The sequence below is a fragment of the Pan paniscus genome, chromosome 19, assembly GCF_029289425.2.
Source record: "Pan paniscus chromosome 19, NHGRI_mPanPan1-v2.0_pri, whole genome shotgun sequence".
Lineage (NCBI taxonomy): Eukaryota > Metazoa > Chordata > Mammalia > Primates > Hominidae > Pan > Pan paniscus.
Genome location: NC_073268.2, coordinates 24635429 through 24652015, shown reverse-complemented (window position 1 = coordinate 24652015; position 16587 = coordinate 24635429). Strand labels below are relative to the sequence as shown.

Here is a 16587-nt window from a genome sequence, read left to right as displayed (position 1 = left end):
TGGGATGGGCTTGTGGTTAGCAGTTTTTGCCAGGATCATAGGCTGCTTCACTTAGAGTAGTGGCAAAGATGCTGACCTACATTCTTCCTTTTGAAGGTGATGGAGTGTGTGTCTATATCCTGGTTTATCTCTCTCCCCCACCCCAAGGAAGCTGATTAAGCTTCCATAGAGTGTTGGGTATTGCCATGGAAAGAGCATAGACAAAATAAATTGGTGTGTGTTTCAACCCCAGAGCTGCCACAGACGTTTCTGGCTCAATGGAGACTTGCCTGTGGCTAGCTAACTCTGCAAGAATGTGTGAGGTCCAGGCTGGGCGTGGTGGCTCACGCCTGTAATCCAGCACTTTGGGAGGCCGAGGCGGGCGGATCACCTGAGGTCAGGAGTTTGAGACCAGTCTGGCCAACATGGCGAAACCCTGTCTCTACTAAAATAAATTAGCCAGGCATTGTGGTGTGTTCCTGTAATTCCAGCTACTGGGAGGCTGAGGCAGGAGAATCGCTTCAACCTGGGAGGCAGAGGTTGCAGTGAGCCGAGATCGCGCCATTGCACTCCAGCTTGGGCAGCAGAATGAGACTGTCTCAAAAAGAAAAAAAAAAAAAATGCTGGGTGTGATGGCTCATGCCTGTAATCCCAGCACTTTGTGGGGCCAAGGCGGGCTGATCACTTAAGGGTCAGGAGTTCAAGACCAGTCTGGCCAACATGGCGAAACCCCGTCTCTACTAAAAGTACAAAAATTCACTGGGTGCCATGGTACACACCTATAATCACAGCTACTTGGGAGGCTGAGACAGGAGAATTGCTTGAGCCTGGGAGGTGGAGGTTGCAGTGAGATGAGATCATGCCACTGTACTCCAGCCTGGGTGACAGAGTGAGACTCTGTCTCAAAAAAAAAAAAAAAAAAAAAAATGTGTGAGGTCTAAGCTACCCACAGATCAAAAAGTTGGCAGAGCCTTATTCTCTCTGCGCCCCCCCTTTTGCATTGCTCCCTACCTTTACTAAGTGTCCCTTTGAATATACATTAAGCCAGGTGTGGTGGCTCATGCCTGTAATGCCAACACTTTGGGAGGAGGCAGCAGCGGGAGGATTACTTGAAGTCAGGAGCTTGAGACCAGCTTGGGCAACATAGTGAGACCCGCTTACCCTTCTCTACCAAAAAAATATTAAAAATTAGCTGGGCATGGTGGCATGCACCTGTAGTCCTAGCTACTTGGGAAGCTGAGATGGGAGGATGCTTTGAGCCCAGGAGTTCAACTCGGCATGGGCTATGATCACACCACTGCATTACATCCTGGGTGACAGAGCGAGACCCTTTCTCTGTAAAAGACAGAAAGCAGATACACCAATAAGAATGAGAAGTTGGGAATAAGATGTGACTTAGGTTTTATATATATAATATACATATTATATATACAATATACATATTATATACATAATATACATATTATATACATAATATACATATATACATATTATATACATAATATACATATTATATACATAATATACATATTATATACATAATATACATATTATATATATAATATACATATTATATATATAATATACATATTATATATAATATACATATTATATATATAGTATACATATTATATATAGTATACATATTATATATAGTATACATATTATATATAGTATACATATTATATATATTGTATACATTATATATATTGTATACATATATATATTATATACATATTATATATATTATATACATATATATTATATACATATATATTATATACATATTATATATATTATATACATATATTATATATAATATACATATATATATTATATACATATATTATATAATATGTATTATATACATATATATATTATATACATATATTATATAATATGTATTATATACATATATAATATGTATTATATACATATATAATATGTATTATATACATATTATATATATTATATAATATGTATTATATACATATTATATTATATATATATATTTTTTAGATGGAGTCTCGCTCTGTCACCCAGGCTGGAGCAGTGGCGCGATCTCTGTTCATTGCAAGCTCTGCCTCCCGGGTTCACACCATTCTCCTGCCTCATCCTCCTGAGTAGCTGGGATTACAGGCACCCGCCACCATGCCCGGCTAATTTTTTTGTATTTTTAGTAAAGATGGGGTTTCACTGTGTTAGCCAGGATGATCTCGATCTCTTGACCTCGTGATCCGCCCGCCTCGGCCTCCCAAAGTGCTGGGATTAGAGGCTTGAGCCACCATGCCTGGCCGGTTATATATTTTTTAAATATCTTGAGATGTGTTACCTTGACTGCTGAGGGAGGACAAAAGAGATCCAAGATTGAAATTTTATTTACATTTGTATCTGTGCCTAGCAATTAGTATAGTGCCTAATACCTGGTAGGTACTCAATAGTTTAACAGATAAGTGAACCAAATAAGATGCTGCCTTTCCCTCCGTGGTGAGAACAGTTCTAAGCTGAAGGTAAACGTTGGTGGTACTTTTGCACAGAGGTGGAGCAGGCCCCTGCATAAGAAGGGTGCTCTGTCTTACAAAATGTGTCTTGGCACAGTTTTGGAGCATTTATTAGCCTCACAGATGCATTCCAATCACTCCCTCTGATGTAGTGGCATTTTGCTTGAGGCAACTTCCATGTTGCTGGTGGGACGCTTTGGCTATGAGGGGAAGAGTCTTATCTACAGGCTGTGAAGAGGGCTGCCTGTCTGGATGTTACTCAGTGTGGCTAGATTGGCCAGAAGCTGGGTCTGTAGGTAAGCGTTTAGGGAGGAGCCCACCTTTGATGTCCCTCTTTTTAACTTGGGGCAAGTTGTGATCTCAGGTTCTTCCTGAAAAGATAAGGTACCTTCTAAGATACTTTCTCTTAAGCTACAAACAGTGCAGGTCTTCCTCTTAGAAGAGGTGTGTTCCATAAGGGGAGAAGGTGTGCCCTCTGGCCTCCCCTTGATTTTCAACCCCAGCCCCAAGGCACTGGCAGTGGAAGTTAATTGGGTGCAAGGGGCTTGGGTAAAGGCTGAAGACTGGTGAAAGGAGAGAGCCAGCTTCGTTTTTTAAAAAGCTCTAATTGAGTTCTGAATCAGCCTCACTCCCTTTGATCCCTCCTCTGTTTCCCACACTGCCTGAAAGAGCTAGATCAGCACTTTATAACAAGGGTGCGCCTGCTCCCCGCACCGCCCCCCGCTCCTGACGCTCTCTGCTGCCGCCATCCACTGCTTGTCTCCTTCAGTTAAGATAATGAAGATGCTGAGAGATAAAATGTGTATTTAATAAGGGTGGGGGTAGGGAGGCGGAAAGGGGCAACCAGGGCCTTCCCTAGTTTGGGGCCTCGCCAAGACTTAAGCTGAAAGCAAAGCTAGAGTAAGACTTGGCCCCAGGGTGTGGGGGTTTCTGGGCCTCAATCCAGCTGACTTCACTGCCTGCTGTTTGCCCTAAATTCCCCCACCTCCACCCTCTCACCCCCACACTGCTTTCTTCTTGCTCCCAATGGGAAAAAGGACTCTTGCTTCAACTTTCTTTTCAGCTGGTAACTTGGCCTTTGGTGCGGTGCCCCCCACCCCAGTGTCAGCTGCAAGGTCGGGCTAGGGCAGCCCCCTCTAGCCTAGGCCTGTAGAAGCTGTGGGTTCACAGTGGGGGGTGAAAAAGCTGGAGTTAATGAAGACCAGCTGCTAGTCTGGGTTCTGCCTACAGCTAGCTGGAGGCCAGCCTTTGGTGGTGGTGATGGGGGGGTGGGGTGACCTCCATCCATGGGCACAAGGATATCCTGTGGCAGCTAGGCTTGTGCTTCTCTCTGAGCTTAGTTTTATCCTTAGTTTATAAGAGAGTATCTGTTTCCTTCTTCCCCTACTCCTCTCCTCCCCAAATAACACTCAGCTCTTATTGAACTTTATAACTGTAGTGGTGGCCCAGCTGAGATCTGAGGATCTCCAGACCCTTTTGTAAACACTCATTAACTGCCTGGGAAGAACGAAGAGCCCTGTTTAACAGCTGGGAGAGAACTGAGGCACATTAGGGTGAAAGGTTTGACCTAAACTCACCCCATGGACTCCACCCTGGGGCCTTCCATCCTTAGTCCAGCTCCTTTACTCAGTTCTTCCTGCAAGACAGAGGTGGAGGCATTGCTGGTGTCTTCTCCCCTTCTAGGGAGAGGCCATGCCCTCTCCCCTCAAGTCTGTCGCTGACTTCCTCTGGCCCTTCCCCTCATGACGTTTTCCCTGCTCTGCTGCTAGAGATATGTGCAACTCTCCTTGCAAAATGTTCTCAATCCACAACTTCAGAATTCTTATCCAGCTTTCTCTTGCCCATCTAGCCCACCAAACCTGAATTCTCCCTTTTGAGCTACTGAGAAGACTGGCTATACTAAACTGAATCAGTGACCTTGAAGTTGATCTGTTGTATTGAGGTCCCTCTGCCCCTATATTTATCCTAAATGGTATCTAGGAAAATATTCTCTCTTTAACTTGTTTATTCTGGTCATAAAGATTCGGGACATTACTGAGGGCTGGGTAGGGGCACCAGTTGACCTCTAGGTTCTATGTCCTGTTCTTCCACTGACAATTACCATTTCCAGTAATAGATGTAACCCAAAGTTCTTTTTTGTTTTTTTCTCCTTCCCTAACCCCACCTGTTTATACTCTTGCCTATATATGTATATTTGCAGACCCCACACATTCCCAGATACACATACATTGGTCCTACATGTTTCCCCTGTTTCCAGCTGCCATCTAAGTGAGCCTGCACTTTTTACATGCTGAAAATCTTTTTTCACATTCTATGGCCTCCTAGGCCCTTGGGAATAATTGGGAGGGATGAAGGGACTCCTGCAGTCCATGAGGAAGAGGACAGAAGTGAGCGCCCAACCAAAATAAATGCTCCCTTTCCAAAATCTCTAGCTGAATGTCTTAGCAGGAGTGGCAGGGAAAGAGATCTTAACCCCACCTCCAGCACCAAAACCTAAATTCATCTGCTCAGGGCAGGCAGGAAGAAATGTCTATTTTCTCCTGTTTCAGGTCATCCTATCCTCGAGTTATCCATATGTTGTGTATTTGAGACAGGGAACTGTTCCTGTCCCCAGCCGATGACCAGACGCCCATCTTTCTTCCAGTGGGTTATTTCTCCCCCATCAGTCCTTCGCTCTGCGCCCGCTGACCCAGTCGGGGCTGGCTGGTGGAAGAGGGCGGGGAGAGCCTTCTAGTTGGCGAGTGGGCTTTAGGACCCAACGGGAACCCGTGCCTCTTGCAGCAGCCTAACCCAGAAGCAGGGGGGAATCCTGAATCGAGCTGAGAGGGCTTCCCCGGTTCTCCTGGGAACCCCATCGCCCCCCTGCCAGCACACACCTGAGCAGGTAGGACCATGCACACCCCTTCCCAATTCTTTGGCCGCCTTTGACCCCGGCCTCTGCTTCTGATCTAGCCATTTCCTTCTCGCCAGTTCTGGCTTTCCCCATCCCTCCTCTCCCGTCGCTCACTGTAGTCCTGGGAGGTGGGAGCCTGGGAACAGTGGGGTGTCTGAAAGCTCAGAGCCCTCTGCACCCTCCAGCACCCTTCCTGCATTTCTCCTGAGGCAGTTCCCGTTCTCTAGATAAGAGTGGGGAGTAGGGGGAAGGTCTGCCCAGGCCCCACGCCCTTGCACCCTCCTTTGCGGTATTGCCTAATACCCCTTCCCCCACCTCACCTAGACTGGAGAATTGGCAAGTGCTGAGGTAACAGAGAGAGGAGAGAGCCAGAGAGGGACCTGAGCTTTCCCAAGGGATTTCTTTCTTGCTTCCTCACCCAAAGAGCTCAGGACTTTGCCCCTACTCCCTACACACCTTGTAGGGGAACTAATGTCCCCTTCCAGGTTCATCTCACACTTGGGTGGCTAAAGGCTTTGCTAGAGGGTAGTGGAGGTTGTGAGCATTTTGGTGAGCTTTTCCTCTAGGAAAGTTCTTTCAGCTTAGAGCCCCCATCCATGTCAACATCTCAAAACCTGCTGCAGAAGCCCCCCGACCCCACCCGTGTGTGTGTGTGTGTGTAGGGACAATGTGGTTGTAAGATCTAGAAGCTTTGGATAGAGGTGGCTGCATGCACTGAAGGGGAGGGATACCAGAGTGTGGCCCAGGCCAGAACAGGCTCAGTCCAGATGGCTAGGGAAGGGGGTGTGGACCAGATTGAGGAGGTCACCCAGCCTTGCCAGCTCCCTGAGCTCCTTGGCTTTCAGAATCTCAGGTTCCTGGTGTTTCTCTAGAGCTACAAGGTCCCCAAGCTTCTGCCCCGCTACAGGCTCTCTGGGAGAGGGCTAGATGGCACCTACTGTTTACAGTGGCTTATTTTTCTCTCCTGTGGTGGGCAGACAGGCCCTGCTCTCTGAAGATCTAGGGCATGTCATTCTGGTTTGGTGGGTTTACAGGAAGGGTGTACACCTTGTCTGAGTTACCATGTGTGAGTGTGTGTCTTGCTTCTGGGGGTAGTAGACTGGGGAGGGGGGTGATAGAAGAGACTGGTCACACTGAGGGAACTCCTCTAGCAATCAATGTATGATAGGAATGGGTGGCATGTCCCCATCTGGTAGCTCTGTCTAGGTGTGGGGTGTGCTCTGCATTCTTCCATGGCTCCCCGGGTCCCCTAAAGGTTGGTTTTAGAGGACAGGGTGGATAATGAATTGGCTTCAGACTTCGTTCTGGTCTTGATCCAACAAGGAAAGTAGAGATTCTGACTGTGAGCAGTGGACTAGGAATCAGAGGCCTGAACTGGAGACTTAGACTGGTTACTTAACTATATGTGTTTATATAGGTCTTCCCCTTCGCTAAGCCTCAGTTTCTCCATTTGTAAAAATGGCTATCAGTAGCAAGCAGGGACATTGCCACTAAAACCACACAGACAATGTATCGTAAAGCTCACTGCAAACGGTAGTAATGGCTGGGGGAATCTAGGATGGAATCCTCTTCCTAAATCTAGGTCAATCTCTCCGCCTTTAGTTTTCTTCCCCCATCCTTTGCCCATCTGGGGGATGGAGGAACTAGGCAGGGTTATTGCCCCGGTTACTGCAGAATTCCCCTAATGCAGGTTGTAGCTGTTACCAGAGCACCTGTGGTCACAGAGTACAGATCTCTCCACCGGGCATTTCTTCCTCTGGGGCCCCATACTTGCTCCCCTGAGCCATGTCTCCACCTTCCTTCTGCCATCCCTGCTTGGCGTCCTTGTCTCTCTCTCCCCTGCCCAGTGGCCTCCTTGTCCGGCTCACTGGGCAGGAGCCCTAATCGGATTCGACAGCTGAGATATGTGTGGCGGCTAAGAGCAGGCAGGAGGGAAGCCAGTGGGAGGATGGTATGAGGACTGCCCCTGGCACTGCCCCGGCCTCCCAAGCACCACCTTGGGTCTGCTGATTTCTTACTTGGCTTGGCCCCAAGGAAGGGGTGCCAGAGGAAGCTCAGGAATGAACAGGCTGGGGTCTGGAGACTAGGAGAGGAGGAAACACACCAAGGTCCTCAGGACCTGGTTGATATTCGATGACCTTAATGTCAGTGTCTCTGACTCTGACAAGGAGGAAAGGACAGCGATGAGCCAGGCTGACCCCCGCCACCCCATTCCCATAGCCCCACTTTCTTCTCTCTTCTTGTTCAGAAATGTTTCACTTTGCCTCATCTAGCCCCTTTGGCCAGTACCTCCTTGTGGGTCACATCTGGGAGCTTCTTGGGGTGCCACATGTCTGCCTCAATCTGGGCTGTTTCCTCCCCTCCAAGGTATTTCACTGTCTCTGGGCTGGGCGCCAGGACTCCTGGGTTTCCCGCCTGCCTGTGGTGCAGGGCTCCCCTGCAGGGCTCCAGAGAGTCGCTTAGCTGGTTTCCTTCCTCCTTTGTGGGGAGGGCCTTCCCCTAGGGCTGGGAGGTGTCAGGAATCCCAGGTGGGACAGGGGTGGGGGCACAGTAGCCTCTGGCACTGTAGCACCCCAGCTTCTCCCTCCTAGCCTCTGACTCAGCTTGGGGGCAGCACATGCCCAGCCTGGCAGGCATGGCCTATTCTTGCCTCCAGGCTTCTCTCTTTACAGAAGCCTACATCTCCTGCTCTCATTTTTTAGTTTTTTTCCCCATGATATCTGCGGGTGGCTAGTGAAATCCCTGGTTTTGGGGAGCAAGGGACTAACATAATTGAGGCTGGGGCACTATTTTGTCTTCCCTCCAGTTGGGCCAGGATGAAGGAGACTGTCACAAACTTCCCCAAGCCAATTCCTTCTGCCCTCAAAAGACCAGTCAGTGGAGCCAGGCCCTGCCCTCTGGGTGCCCACAATGTGGTTGGCACTGATTTGTCAGAAATTGGGAAGGTTTCCCTCTAGACCGCTTGCCTCCTTTCTCCTCCTCCCGCAGGGTAGGGGCAGCTCTGTGATTGCAGGCACTTATGGGCAGGCCTCCCCCTAGGGAAGGGGTGTGGGATGCCCCCAGGATGGCCAAGTTGGCGCTAGCCCCAGGCTGGAGTGCTGGACATGATTCTGACCTGGGAGTTAGTGGGGGTAAGGCAGGGCATGGGCCTCCCTGCCCCCCTCATTTCCTGCTCTTTGGGCAGCTGTGGGCGAGAAAGGCTGCAGGGACTATTTTTAGTTGGTCAGTCCCCTGGCAGGAGGGACGTGCAGAAAAGCACGGGGCAGGCAGAGGGGCTGGCCAAGGTGAGGGTAAGCAGGCAGGCAGAGGAGTGAGGAAGGGCCAGAGGGGCAGAAGACAGCAAGGAGGCATGGGGAGCAGGGGCAGGACCTTACCCAGAGGGGCCTGACCCAGGTAGATGGGCTGGGCTGGACTGGGTGGAAGAGTCCTGGCACCCTACAGGGTTTTCTTTATCCAGCTGGATTCAGAGCTGGAAGGGGTTTTAGAGGCTACCTAGGCAATCCCTTCCCCTTGCAGAGAAGGAAACTGAGGCCTAGAGAGAACACTCAATCAGTCATTGGCTGTGTTGAGACCTGAACCCAGGCCCTCCCTTTGCACCATTTTTCTGTTGTCATGGTTCCTCACCACACCTCAGTGTGCTCCCCTCCCCTACTGCAGCAAGGAGGACCACGAGCCAGGCACACCTGGTCCATTTTCCCATCTGCTTTTTTGTGCAGGGTCTCTGAAAATCCCAGCTTGGTTTGTTTATGAGTCTCCATGTGGAAAGAGTCTGTGTCCAGGCTAGAAGGAGGTCAGAGTTGGGTTTGTTTGGGTGGCCTGTGGCCACTGGTGTGAATGGAGCTGCTGGACAGGCTCCAGCAGGCTCACAGGCTGGTGAGCTGTGGGGCTAGGAGACACCTTACAGAAGGGATGTCCAGACTCCCCAGAGCCCTTTGTGAGCCCTCCTCCTGCCCTGCCCAGGACCTGTGGGTCATGGTGGTTGTTTGCCCATCTCCCCAACAAAAGAAGGGAGCAGGGCTGAGGAGTGGGGAGATTACTACTGGCTTCTGATCGCTAGTCAGAAGGAGGCCCCCTCTAAGGCCTGGAGGCAGGGAAAGTTGGGGCAAGTTGGGGTGTGTATGGGGAGAAAACTCAATGGAGAATTGTGGTCCCTCAGAATTCAGTCTGCTTTCTGTCTTCTGCCTCAGGCTCTCCCCACAGGCCACCATGCTGCACAGCTGCAGGGGGAACCATTCCATAGACTATGATGTGAATGGCACCCCCTGGGGTTGTTCAAGGCCCTGCCTGTGTAGCCACACATGGTGCATCTGTCTCCCACCTTCTTCCTTCAAATTAGTTCAGACCCACCTGGAAGGAGGTGTTCCAGACAGGCCTTAATCCAACACCCTCTCCCCTACCCTGCCTCATGCCACTCAACAAACATCTCCTATTCCTCTGCTGCCCACCCCCAACGCACCAAGCAAGTCATGGTGCACCACCAATTGTGGTTCAGGAGCCCCTCCCCTTCTCTCCACGCAGTTTCTGTGCCTCTTGGGGGCTGATTTATCATACCCCCCATCAGGCCTACTGCGGTGTGTGAGAAATCAATAGTGCAAATGGATCGAGGCTGTTTAGCCTGTCAACTCTCCTTGGGCCCCACCAACTCTTCTGGGACTTGCGGAGTTGCTCAGTCCCCTTCTGGCTCAACATGCACATATTTAGTGGTTGTAGCCAGAGCACTGAGCACAGGAATTATTCTTTCTGTTGGTCTCTGTCTCATTCTCTCTCATATACTAGGCTGATCTTAACATGACAAATACTCTTGAACATTTATTTTCTAGCTTGGGTGGAGGGGCTTAAAGGGCAGTAGGCTGCCAGCCAGAGGTAGGAAGGGAGGCAGGTGGGTGAGGGATACGGCGGGTGGAGGGGTGGGGTGGGGGTGGGGACTAGCTGGGGAAGGGATTGGGTGACAGCCCACCCCATCAGCTCTGGTAACTCAATCCCTGCACCCCACCCTCCCAATTTCCCTCCTGCTCAACAACTTCAGCAGCTGCTGGCAGAAGCAAGGCTGGCAGAAGTGTGTTTGAGTGCATGTGTACATGGGGGGAGAGGGTGAGAGGGGCTGTGGGGGCAGGGAGTGCTGCCAGGACATGTTAAAGGAGACTCACAGCCTGGGTACAACTTGGGTGGCAGGAGGAGGTGGGGCAGGTGAGAGAGTGGGTGGTGAGTGATGGGCAGGCTGCAGTGGGGGCAGGGCAGCCCAGGGGTCTCACAAAACTTGTTGGCACGGGAGCGGGGCCTGGTGTGGTGGGGGTGGGCAGTGGTGAGGGGGCAGGGGCTGGCACAGACATTGCTGGCCCCAGAATGCTGAGGCCCATTCTTTGCCAGGGGGCGCATGTAACCATGGAGGGACAGTCTGCCCCTGTCTCCAATCCTTGGGCTGTGCCTGCTGGGCATCACAGTCTTGGTGGTGACTAAGTCACTTCTGTCCTGGGGCTGGCAAGGTGCCAGGCTCAGCTCTTCTCGGTAGGTGAGTCACTGCCCTGGCATCTCCCCCAGATGCAGCTGAGTCACCCAGCCATGCCTGCTAGGCAGGTGGGCACCAGGCTTGTGGTGGGGGTGGAGGGCTATGTGTGCAGCCCCCAGTGTCTTCTCTGATCTCTCTCTGGCATGTCCTGGCCCCACCCATAAACCTGCAGAGCCAGGCAAGGATGGCGCTTCTCCCTTGTGATCCACTAAGGGGTGAAGGAAAAGGTAGCAGGGCACAGAGTGGAGTGATACATGTTTGATTTGGAGTAAGTAGGGGAGGAAAGAGTTGAGGAGGGAACATTGATTGGGTTATATATATATATATGCATATATACACACACACACACACACACACACACATATATATTTATTTATTTTAACAAAAAAGACACAGGGTCTTGCTATGTTGCCCAGACAGGTCTTGAACTCCTGGAGTCAAGCAACTCCTGGCGTCCCATCTTGGCCTCCCAAAGTGCTAGAATTAAAGGTGTGAGCCACCATACCTGGCCTAGGTTTGAATCCCAGCCCTGCCATTGACAAGCTGTATGACATTGAGGAAGGCAATTTTCTTTTTGAGCCTCAGTTTTTTCATCTCTACAATGGCAACAGGAGCCTGCCCCTTCAGGACTGTGAGAATCAAATGGAGTGGGACTATTAAGGTACTTGTGGGAGGAGCTCCTTTTGGGATGAGCTAGGAGGCTTGGGAGGGGAAGAGGAGTCAGCTGGAGCTGGTTCCAACAAACTCCCGCACCATGGTCTTGGAGGGCCAATTGCTTCTCATCATCTCTTCGGACTATCACTTAATGCTGTTCTTCAGGAGTTTCCACAGGCTGTGAGAAGACAGCCTTGTTGTACTAGAAGTGTGGGCCCTCCTAGGGTGTCTCAGAGCTATATTTTATCTCTTTTGACTACTGAGAACTGCCACTGGCCCTGGTACCTGTCCAGACTCTCTTCCTTCACTTCCTCTAGTTTGAAGAGGGATGGGGCTCAGACTCCTCCCCCAGCCTATCTCCTGTGTGCAGGGAAACAGTAGGCCCCAAGGAGCGTCCTTCCTAGAGTGAGGCGCCCCGAGCCTGTGGCTTTTCTCTCTCTGCTAGTTTCCTGCTGCTCCCTGGGTACCCTTCTCTCCTCCTGCGTCAGAGTCCCTGGTGGGGGGGGGGGGGGTGGGGGGGTGGGGGGGTGGAAGCCCTGTTATGAGCCCAGCATAGCTGGAGTTCAACTGCTGCTGCAGATTGAAGACTCCTGGTCCCCCACCTGGGGACCTCTCCTGCCTTCTGCAGTCAAGCTTGGGTAGGGCTGGGCCTTGGACAGGTGGTACTGGTTTCCCTGGACAGGAAGGAAATGCCCCAAAGATGTGCATGCTATGTGTTTGTACACACGGGTGCTGGTCTTGTTTGAGTGTCTGACCCCTGCGGGGGGTGGGTTTGTGTGTATGAATTTCTTCCCTCATCCACACATGGGGCTACTTCTGTGTCTGTGCAGAAGTGTGCCCCACCCTCTGCTTCATGCCCTTGTCTGTGCACAAATGTGTTTGGATGTACTTGTTCATGCGTGGATGTGCATACATGCGTCGGGGATGTACACATCCCTGCCCTGAATGTGCACGTGGAAATGCATTTGTACCAGGATGCCTGACCCTATGATGGCAGGTGTACCTGAAGGTCGTCCCACTTGGGAGGCAGTGTAGCTGTGTGCATGCATGCTTGCATTCTTGTGTCCATGAGCCTTCCCCTCCAGCCTCAAGGAAGGAAGACAGGTAGGATCTAGGTTGGGAGGTGTCCGTGGGCACTGGGGGCGGGCTGGCGCTGACTCCAGTCCTGGGCTGGTTCTCACCTGGGCAGAGCTCCCTGCTGTTGGCGGGGCTCAGGCTGGAAGGCCCTTGGGGGAGCGCGGCTGGGGGGTAAGGGGTTAAGCGGTGGCGTCCACATCTGGGAGCCATTGGCGCATTCCTGCCGGCTGAGCGCATGTTTGCGGATGAATCTGGACAGGACAGGGCGGGAGGGGCTGGGCGGGAGGTTCGCACCGGCGGACGGAAATCCAGACGGGAGCGGGAGACAGCTCCGGCCCAGCAGGCGGGAAGGGGCCTGGGGAAGCGCGGCCCAGCACTGCTGGGGCAGTTTCCCGTGCGCCGGCCCTCAGGGCAAAGGGTCCCGCCATCCTGGCTTGTCCTACCTTACCATGGCTCTTGGGCTAAAGCCAGGGACAATCAGATACTTCAATTCTAGACCCGGTTCTGCAACCGGTGCGACTGTGCACAAAACCCAGTGCCTGCTCTTGGACTCTCTTTCCTTGTTTGTAAAGCGGGGTCCGTCGGACCAGTGGGTTTGAGAGCTCTGCCACCGGGTCAGGCTGAGAGTCTCCTCACTGGGCTGGAGGCCTGGGAGTGCAGCACTTCCCCTTCCAGTGGGAAGTTCTGTGGGGGCACTTGTGGCCACTTCTCTGCCTGGGAACAGGGCGAGAGGGGAGTATTCTAAGCAATTCTGCTTCCCCCTAAGCCCGCCAGTGGACTGCTAGCGATGGGGACAGGATCCTCCCAAACAGAGCGGCAGGCTGGGAGGGGGGTCATGACTGTATTGGGGACTGGGGGTCTCTCAGATGGAGGGTGATTCAGATCCTGTCCAGCTGGAACATGAAAAAGAGCTTTCCTGGCTTCTCCAGACTTGTTCGGGAGAGAGAAGCTTGAGTCTGAGTCTTTGAGCACGGAGGGGTGCTCCTGGGCGCCCCTACTGGAAGATCCAAAAGTCTTGCCCTTTGAGGAGAAGAGTACTTTAAGGGGGCTGGGAGGGTTGGGTTGAGCCAGAGTTCCTAGGACTCACTGGAGCTGCAGAGGTGTTTGGGGAAAGAAGAGATATACTTGCGGGAGATCTACTCCTGGACTCTTTTTTTTTTTTCTTTTTCTTGCAGCTGAGATAATTAAGATCCAGGGAAGGGAAGTGACTTGGTCAAGGTCACACAGCTCTCAGTTCCAGCTGGTCCCTAGAAGAGGATTATAATTATAGGATTCAGGGGCTTGACAGCTAGGGCAGGAGTCACCGCACTCACTTCCATATTACGCCGCCGCCTCACTTCTCAGGTTTAGGTGTGGGTGTGTGTGTGGTTGGGGGGAAAGGAGTGTAGGATACCACACGCTGCGGTCTTCTCCACCGAGCGCTATTTTCATTCTTTCCGCAGAACCTCACCCCGTTCTTGCTCTGAATCTTCGGTTCTGGGTCTGAGGGAGGGATTCTCCCGGATTCCCACGGTCCAGTCTTCAACTAGGAGCGGCTCCTTTAAGACTCGCCTTTCCCGAGGTCTATTAAGGAGAGGCGGGGGCGGGCGTGAGCCTGTAGATCCGCCCCTGACTGGTGATTGGTCGGTGGGCGGGCAGGGGCGGGCCTGAGGGACAGGGCCTCCCCCTACCTCTGCTCCGTACCCTCCGCCCCTTCAGTCTGGGGCTCCGGGTAAAGTTTCAGCCTCCGCACGTGACTCGCTATGGCCGCTGCCATCGCCCCGCGCCCCTGAGCCGCGGCCCCCCGGACGGCTCCTCTCCCGGGACCCCGCACCCTGATGCCGAGCAGCACCAGGGCGCCGGGTTAGGGCAGACGCTGTGCTCGCTGGCACCCCGAACGGGTTGCGTCCCCCGCTGCGAGGTAATTCCTCCCCCGGGGATTTTGGGGAGCCCCTGGTTCCCGCAGGCGTCGGGGCCCCATGTCCTGCCCCAGATTGGTGCTGCGGGAGGGGACTGGGTACCAGGAGGCTTCCGACGGGAACCCGGGGTTTCCTGGGCTTCCCAACTCGCTGCCGCCGTGTCCAGGGTGGGGGAGCCCCGTCTGTGAGTCTGCCTGCGCCGTGTCTTCGCGCGCAGCCTTGAGGCGTCTGGGGCCGTCTGCTGCGCGTGTCCCCCGCGCTCGAGCTGTTGCAGAACCGCCGCTGGGAACTTCTGTTCTTTTTCTCTTTAATGATAAGCAAAACAAAAAGACTTGAATTCAAACCTGTTTGGGGAGAGATCGGATGCTCAACGGACTAGCCCCCTCTCTTTTTTCCTCCTGTTATCTGAGCTGCCCTGTGGTTTGGGGAGAATCAGCCAGGGGGCCCACTCCCACCAGGGGGAGCCGGCCGGGGGCGGGGCCGGTTCAGCTGGTGTGCCCCGTGGAGTGAGGGGAACCGTCAGAATTGGGTGCGGGAGCCAATGCAGTATGTGTGTAGGGGTGTTCCTGGGTCTTGTGCCATCATGGGGTGTGGGAACTTTTTGGGGTGAGGGGAAGACGGAATAGACTGACTTGTCGACTTTGCTCTGCTGAGGGTGTCTGGGACCTGGTGCCACCCACGAGGCTTGGAAGCTGCTGGCCAGATGTGTGTGTGAGCCTGTTGTGGGGTTGGGGGGACGGCTGGGAAATGAGCTTGGCTATGTCCCCTCGTCTCCTCTCTGGGCACTGGCCTATTGTCAGGCTGCTCCTTGCGAAAGGAAAGACAGGCCTCCAGTGTGCTAGGGTGGGGATGGGGACCAACTAACCCGGAAACCAGACAGAAGAGCTCCCCAGCCTTGGAGATGTTTCCGCACCCTCCATCCTGTCTTGGATCAGATGCCCAGTGTGATGACCTGGAAGGGTACCTCCTGCCCCCTCTGGCTCTGTCTTCTGTAACCAGGTTGCCTTCTGTCTGATGGCTGTGTGCACATATGTGTATGTAGATATTCTTGGAAAGGATTGTTTCTGAGAACACCCCCCGACCCCCCCACCCTCTGCTGCTTACCCCAAGGATCACTTCTGCCCCTGACACTCCCCCTCCTCAGTTTCCTGGCCAGGACATTCTGGGATGTCTCTTATACCCTTCTCTGGTTGCAGTCTTCATAGGGCAAGATTGTTTTGGGGGAAGTGGTTCTGTAAGGACCTTCCAGGTCTTGCTAGGAAATTGGACCTCAGGCCCCAAACTCTCCTACAGGGCTCCATGAAGAGGCTGTGCCGGGGAAGCCCCGGGTTGGAGTGGGGGTGGCTTGGAGCCTTGGGGCTTCCCCTGGAGGGGGCGGGGGGGCGGGTAGAGATGAGGCTGGGGGAAGGAACAAGAGAAAAAATATTTGGAGTTGGTTGTATGATGCTTCTTCCTGGAGGAATAAGAGGGGGTGGTTGTGGAGTCAGGGAGTTTGTGGCTGTGAAAAATGGTATGCTGGAGGGAGCTGGGACATCAGTACTGCCTGGGAGTCTGGACCATGTGGTGTCCTGAAAGAGAGGTCAGGAGGGTCAGACTGGAGTAGCCTCTTGGGAGCTGAGGATCTTGGATTTGCAAGGATTTTGAGGGTGTGATTGAGTGTATATGAGGTATCACTGCAGGGGTTTCACCATCAGACTGGCGACGGTGGCACAGATGCAGTGGCAGTTCTGAGAAGATCCTGGGGTTGAAATGGCTTAATCCTGGCCACATCCTCCTTCCTATAGCCCCTAAATCTCTATCCCTTCAGTCTGACCCTAAATGCACCGGCTGCCACCCTGGGACACCTTTTTAGTCCCCTTCCTACTCCCAACCTTGAGGCAGCCTGGCAGGAAGCCAGCTGTGGGCAGCCCCATCCTGATCACCCATGTGCCTCCCCCGCTGGGCACAGTCACCCACACATGCCATGACGTGGTTCCTGCCACCCCGTCTAAGTATGGGGGAGAGGACATTGTCTGAGTGGCCCCTCAGGTCTGTTTTGGGGACATTCACCCAGACCCCAGCTAATGCGCGCCCCTTCCC

General features: G+C 52.8%; 1 protein-coding gene across 3 annotated transcripts in view; it reads left to right on the top strand.

Annotated features, from left to right (window-relative positions):
• Positions 1-5224: 5224 nt before the first annotated feature.
• RARA (retinoic acid receptor alpha) overlaps positions 5225-16587 on the top strand; it is a 48474-nt gene continuing 37111 nt past the window's right edge. For 2 of the 3 annotated variants that reach the window (XM_008956764.3, XM_063598663.1), the window contains exon 1: positions 14163-14510. The gene's annotated coding sequence lies outside the window, so the exon portion shown is untranslated. Of the gene's footprint in view, positions 5365-14162; positions 14511-16587 lie in introns of those variants that run through there. The other variant, XM_008956765.4, reaches the window with a different exon arrangement.